The sequence below is a fragment of the Gossypium hirsutum genome, chromosome A07 (genome assembly GCF_007990345.1).
Source record: "Gossypium hirsutum isolate 1008001.06 chromosome A07, Gossypium_hirsutum_v2.1, whole genome shotgun sequence".
NCBI classification, from domain to species: Eukaryota; Viridiplantae; Streptophyta; class Magnoliopsida; order Malvales; family Malvaceae; genus Gossypium; species Gossypium hirsutum.
The window spans coordinates 39,873,889-39,881,039 of NC_053430.1; the positions used below are offsets into that span (position 1 = coordinate 39,873,889).

General features: G+C 37.6%; 1 non-coding gene across 1 annotated transcript; it reads left to right on the forward strand.

Annotated features, from left to right (window-relative positions):
• The first annotated feature begins 4,415 nt into the window (after nt 1-4,415).
• On the forward strand, nt 4,416-4,522 carry LOC121204269 (small nucleolar RNA R71). Its single transcript, XR_005899197.1, has one exon. It is a non-coding gene; the product is annotated as a small nucleolar RNA R71 (small nucleolar RNA).
• Nucleotides 4,523-7,151: the final 2,629 nt, after the last annotated feature.

Consider the following 7,151-nt stretch of genomic DNA (forward strand, 5'->3'; position numbering starts at 1 on the left):
GCTCATGTGCGATTATTTCAGGCCGTGTTCGAGCCTGTTAGAATGGCACGGGCGTGTGTTCTACCTGTGTGAGTCGTGCCTCAATTCTGCCAAATTGACACGGCCGTGTGGGCTACCCGTGTGAGGAAGTCCAGGCCGTGTTAATTTCGTACTTTGGCTCATTTTCTCCGTTTTTGGCCTGTTTCTCGTTTTTTTCGCTCTCTTATGCTCTCCTAAGTATAAAACATGAAATTAAAGCATTAGGAGCATTGAATTCACCAATTCTAATTGAAAATCATCCATAAAATACGTTTAACATGGGGTAAAAATATGTGTAAACTATGGTTTATCAAATATCCCCACACTTAAGCATTTGCTTGTCCTCAAGCAAAATTCTCAACTCATCATAATCAGAATAAATTCTTTTCAATTTATAATTTCTATCGATAATATCTCAAAATAATCCATAGGTAATCCTAGATTGAGAATTCAACTAAAAGAACATAAAAGTTTCAAACATTTCAAGTTGAGTATTTCATCATGCAAACATAGGTGTCTCCCCTCATCTAAGTAACTACCTTTGATTTAATTTATCACAGAGTTTCACATCCTCACTACAGATTCACTCAAATCACTCGAGTTGTTTAAGGACAATAAATGAAACACTCAATAGTCAATAATGAAAAGTCATTCCCATAGGCTTGCATGAAAATCAAATTCCTACCACTATAAATTGAGATGAAAAATCAATCAAAAGGTCTTTAGAAGGTTGTAACGAAGCTTGGTTAGGGGGTGTGGTCACAAGTTGAAAGAAATGGTTAGAATCGAGATCGAATTGAAAAATTGCCTAACTAGAAAAAGAGTTAATATCACTTGCGTACAACAGAGCTTCTTCTCAGAATATGGAATTACTAATGTTTATACATAGTTTTTTTAGAACAAGTTAAATAACATAGACTAACTTATTACAAACAAGACATAGCTAAGCAATTTACTTAGCTTAAATCTCGACAAAAATAGGGATCAAATTAATTTAGGGGATTTCAACAATAATGGGTTAAGGGTTGATATTGAGTGTAATACAAGGAATGGCTTATTAGGCTCAAAGGGGTTTACTAAGGGTTAATCGTAGAGGTAGGCTTTTCATGGCATGAATGGGTTAATCCTAAGTGCCCCTATCATCTTGACATATCAAATCAAATAGTGTGGTCTTGACATACATAATCAGGCAAGTTCTACAATAACAATTCGATATTGATGCACTCAAAGAAATAATAAAAGTGAGCATTAAAGAATTAATAGATGCTCAAAAGGCTCAAAAATCTCACAAAAATTATGGCTTTTTGATGTTTAAACTCGTGAATTCCAATTCAAAGTAATACCTAGACTTGGGGAAACAACCTATAATTTTAAATTCTTAAAAATCAACTTATCATGCTTGATTCTCTAATGTCTTGAAGTTTAAACAATCAATGCATAAATGCCTATGTTTTAATTCAAGATATATCAATAAAAATCATAAATCAATCAAAATTTATCCTACATATGATATGAAAGCTTTTCAAGAGCATAAGGTAGTCATTTAGGGATTTTTTTGATAAGGAAATAAATACCCCCACACTTAAGATGTACATTGCCCTCAATGTACAAAGATAGATATTAGAATATAAAAATAAGATAGGGAGAGAAGTGAAACTTCCTGAATTAAGAATGGATGGTATTCTTGGATTGGCGAGATCGAGTATTGGAAATAAAGCTGGAGGGCAAGCACGATTTTGAAGGATAAAATGAGAGTTAAGGGAATAATCTAATAGTAGTGATAAAGATAAGCTGTGTTTTAAAAAAAAACAAATGAATCTTAAAAACTTAATCAAAGAAAATAAAATAAAATAAGATAAAATAAGATAAATAATTGAATTTTTCAAGTGGCACGGCCGATGCACACGTCCGTGTGGATCGTGTCCCGTCCGTGTTCGTCACGAATTGAGATGTCGTCACACGGCCTTCTAGCATGCCCGTGTGTCTAGGCCGTGTGGCGATATGATCGTGTTGCACGGCGGTGTCTGGCGCGATTCGCTTCTCCCACGGTCGTGTACCTCTGCGCACGCTCGTGTTATTTTGATCATGTCAGCCACGGGTGCTAGACATGGGTGTGTCGCATGCCCGTGCTATTTTAACATGTTCACCCATGGTTCTTCCACACGGCGTGCCTCACCTCCATGTTGTTTTGGCAGGTTTGACCATGGCCATGTCGCACGACCGTGGCGTTTTATCGTAGCCTGTGTTTGGGAAAAATTGTTGTCCTATTTTCACACGGCCCTAAGCACGCCCGTGCTCTTGGCCGTGTCCCTGTGGAAAACCTGTATTCAAGCGCTCTGTTAGTAAGTTAGATGTTGAAGGCTAAATTTTAAAGTAGTTAATACAGTTAGTGCTTGGGTTGCCTCTCGAGAAGCACTTATTTATAGTCTAAGCTCGACTTACGTCTTCGTTGAATGATCATGGTGGTTTGATGAGTTTATACTCCTCAATCCTGCTATTAATCTCATCAAAATAAGGTTTTAAACGGGTGTTGTTTACCTTAAAAGTGCTGAACTTGGGATGACTCACCTCGACCATACCGAATGGGAAAATGCTGAGTACCGTAAGAGGGATTTCTTTATTCGATGTGGTAGTAACAATGTGGAGATATATGGCATCTAATAAGACTCTATCTCCAACCTTAAGTTGATTTGGAAAGGGATTGAGCTTGTTCTATCGTAGATTCGGTTTGTCAGGTGTTTTTGGTTTATGCGTCCGCCATTCATCTAGCTCCTCGATTTGCAGCCTTCGATCTTCATGAATGGGTCCTCTACTATTGCTTGAGAATGGTTCATGTACTTCCTTTAGACTCATTTCTTGCAAAGAAGGTTGCACCACTTTGTTAGTTTTAGTAGAATGGTTTAGACGATCACCTTCAATTTCCATTGTGTTGCCAGAATTGCGAGCTTGAAGGGTGATTGTTTTGTCTCCCACACGGAGTGTGAGTTCACCTGTGCCAACATCAACAATTGTTTTAGCAGTTGCTAAAAATGGCCTTCCTAGAATTAAAGGAGTGTTGCTATCCTCCTCTATGTCTAGAACAATAAAGTCAACAGGAAATATAAATTTATCGATTTTAACTAACACATCTTCAATAATGTCCCTTGGAAATGCTCATCCTAGTCTATTTGGGTTTCCCGAAACCTAATTGTTTGAACATTTTGTAAGGCATGACGTTAATACTAGCCCCCAAATCAGCTAATCCATTATTAACATCTAAACTACCAATTAAGCAAGGAATTGTAAAACTCCCTGGATCTTTAAGTTTGTTGGTAGTTTATTCTGGAGAATAGCTGAGCAAACTACGTTTAGCTCCACATACGATGTCTCGTCCATCTTCCACTTATTTGCTAAAAGCTCCTTTAAAAATTTCATTGCATTTGGCATCTCTGATAGCTTCAACAAAAGGTAAGTTGATATGTAATTACTTAAAAAGTTCAAGAAACTTACCGAATTGTGCATCGATGCTGTCTTTTTTTAGTTTTGCTGGGTATGGAACTGGTGGTTTATATTCCTTTGGCACTGGGTTGTCACTATTTTCGCGTTTTTCTTCCCCCATTTCGCTTGTCACGGATTCTTGTGTTAGCTTCTTTTCAGATTCCACTAATACTTTCCCACTCCTTAGTGTAACTGCCTTTACATGCTCTTTTGATTTGGTGTTACTAGGTAAACTTCCTAGTGGTCTTTTCGAAATTAGTTTGGACAACTAGCCTATCTACGTTTCGAGCCCTTGGATCAATTCTTGTTGATTTTTAAATGCTGTCTTGGTATTCTAGAAATGAGTTTCTGACACCAATATAAACTTTGAGAGCATCTCTTTAAGGTTTGGCTTCTTTTTCTGTTGGTAGGGTGGTTGTTGGTAGCCTAGAGGTGGTCTCTGGTTTCTTTGGCCTCCTCATGAGAAATTTGGGTGGTTCCTCCAACCTGCATTATAAGTGTTACTATATGGATTGTTTTGAGGTCGAGAATTAGTACCCATGTAACTTAATTGCTTGTTATCGATGATGTTGTGGCCATAAGGTTGGTATTCCGAATGGCTTGTTTCACCGCCACTTGCTTCGCACTGCATTACTGGATAAACTTGTGAAGAACTAAGAAAGCCATCAATTTTCTTATTCAAGAGTTCTACCTGATTAGAGAGCATGGTGACTGAATCGATGTTATAAACACCGGCTGTTTTCGTTGGCTTTGTCCTTATGACTTGCCACTGATAGTTATTCAGTGACATCTCCTCTATAAACTCATAAGCATCTTCAGGTGTTTTAATATTGATGGTTCCGCCAGCAGCTGCGTCAACCATTTACCGAGTCGAAGGATTCAGGCCATTATGGAATGTTTGAACCTGAAGCCAAAGCAGTAACCCATGGTGAGGGCACCTTCTCAAAAGGTCCTTGTATCTCTCCTATGCATCGTAGAGTGTTTCTTAATCCATCTGCACAAAAGAAGAGATATCATTACGTAATTTAGCCATTTTTGCCGGCGAAAAATATTTTAGTAAAAAATTTTCGGTCATTTGTTCCCAAGTAGTAATTGACCCTCGTGGTAACAAGTTCAACCACTGTTTAGCTTTGTTCCTCAATGAGAAAGGGAATAATCGTAGACCAATGGCATCATCAGAAATGCCATTAATTTTAAATGTATCGCATAGTTCCAAAAAGTTTGCTAAGTGAGCGTTGGGAACTTCATCCTGCAAACCATAAAACTGAACAAACTGTTATATCATTTGAATTGTGTTAGGTTTCAGTTCAAAAGTATTGGCAGCTATAGCAGGTCTAACTATGTTTGATTCAGTTCCTGTTAAAGAAGGTTTAGCATAATCATACATAGTGAGTGGAGCAGGATTTTGGTTAGCCGCAATTGCAGGAGGTAGCTGATTGTCTTGGTTTTTAGCCATCTCTTCGGTTGGGGGTTGAGTATCGTCTTCTTGCTCGTTCTTTGTGTATCTTAGGCTTTGCCTTATTTCTCTTTGGTTTCTGCGAACTGTGTGATTGATTTCTTCGTCAAAAAGTAGTGGTCCTGACGGATTTCTTCTAGTCATAAACTATAAAAACCTGTCAGAAGAAAGAAAAATAAAATTAGTAAATTAGAATAAAATTAAAAATAAAATTAGATTGCAAGAAAATTGAATGGCTAAAGTAATAAAAATTGAGTGTTCCTAATATTTTAGTTCCCTGGTAATGGCGCCAAAAACTTGATCGCGTGATTTCGTGATAGGTTTTAAATATTTATAATTAATCGTTCTTGAAACTAACTATTATCACGATGTAGGCAAGTGTACCTATCGAACAGTAGTATAGTTTTAGCAGGATCGGATTGTCAAACCCAAAGGAACTAAAAGTACTAGTAATGACTGTCTTTTTATTATCTAGCCTAAGAATAAAGAGGTTTTTGTTTTAACTAACTAATTATCTAAACTAAGAATTCATAGAGAATGGATTTGGGGAATTGCTTTTTGGAAAATCAATTGAATTAAAACAATACCTAAGGAAAAATCCACCTAGACTGTACTTGTTATTCTGGCTTCGAATCGAACGATTTATTCATTTAACTTGTTCTGTAGAGATCTCTAGGTTATATTATTATCCCTATTCAAGACTAATAACGTCTAATCCCTAGATTGAATAATTGATACCTTTCTCTAATTAACACCCCAGGTTGCATTAACTCGATCTATGGGTATCCTTATTAGGTTTCACCCTAATCTGGCAAAATCTTGTCACCCTATGTCTAGGCGCGCAATCAACTCCGCTTAATTATGACAAATGTACTCTTATACAGGTTTTATTCCTACTCTAAATAAGAGCTTATATTGAATCAGTATCCTGTGATATCTAAACAAGAATTAAGAACACATAATTAAGAACAAGTTAAATATTTATCATACAATTCATAAAATAATAATAAGATTCGTCTTAGGTTTCATTCCCCTTAGGTATTTAAGGGTTTTAGTTCGTAACTAAATAAGAAAACATCTCAGAATAATAAAGAATACAAAACATAAAGAAAACCCAAAACTCCTGAAGGGGCAATTGAGGAGAGATCTTTAGTCTTGATGGTGAATCCGGCTTCTAAGATGGATCAATCGGCTTTCTTGGAGTAATTCCTTACGGTCTACTCTGTGTCTCCCTTTTCTTCCTCCTCTAGGATGTATTTATAGGCTTTGGAATGCCTAAGAGCCCTCAAAATTAGCCTTTTCTAAATTGGACTCAACTTGGGCTCGACAGGGACACGCCCGTGTGACACAACCGTGTGCGATTATTTTAGGCCGTGTTAGAGCTTGTTAGAATGGCACGGGCTTGTGTTCTACCTGTGTGAGTCATGCTTCGATTCTACCAAATTGACACGGCCGTGTAGGCTGCCCGTGTGAGGAAGTCCAGGCCGTGTTGATTTTGTACATTGGCCCGTTTCTCGTTCCTTTCGCTCTCCTATGCTCTCCTAAGTATAAAACATGAAATTAAAGCATTAGGAGCATCGAATTCACCAATTCTAATGGGAAATAATCCATAAAATGTGTTTAACATGGGGTAAAAAAATGTATAAACTACGGTTTATCATATTTCTAGAACTACATTAGGTAGTAAAACTATACAGAAATTCTCTAATTAGAATAGACTACAAACTGTAGTAAGATTACAAACTGCAAAAATAAACTCTGAAATTGTATTATTCATAAAATATCTGTAATAAACATCGGAACAATAAACTGACTGGCATAAAACTTTCAATACAGACTAAGCTCATACAATAATGAGCACTAGAGGTACTCGTGGTAGAGGCTGCGGCAGAAGCCGTGGAGGTGCTCGGGCTGGGTTTTCGTCTTCTGGACACCAGCCTAATGAGGATGTTAGAGAGACATTAGCTTCACCTATGGCTGAGACAGGGTCTCGAAATCGAGCTGCTGGGGACAACGTATTGTCCCAAGCAATGTTCAAGATTCTAGAAAGGGTCGCCGAGCCTGGTATTGGTATTGGAGGTCGTGGGTCGGTTACGGAACGACTCAGGTCTAATGGGGCAGAGATATTCAGGGGTATTGTTGGAGTTAGCCCTAATGTGGCTGAATATTGGATTGAGGCCACAGAAAGGATTATGGATGA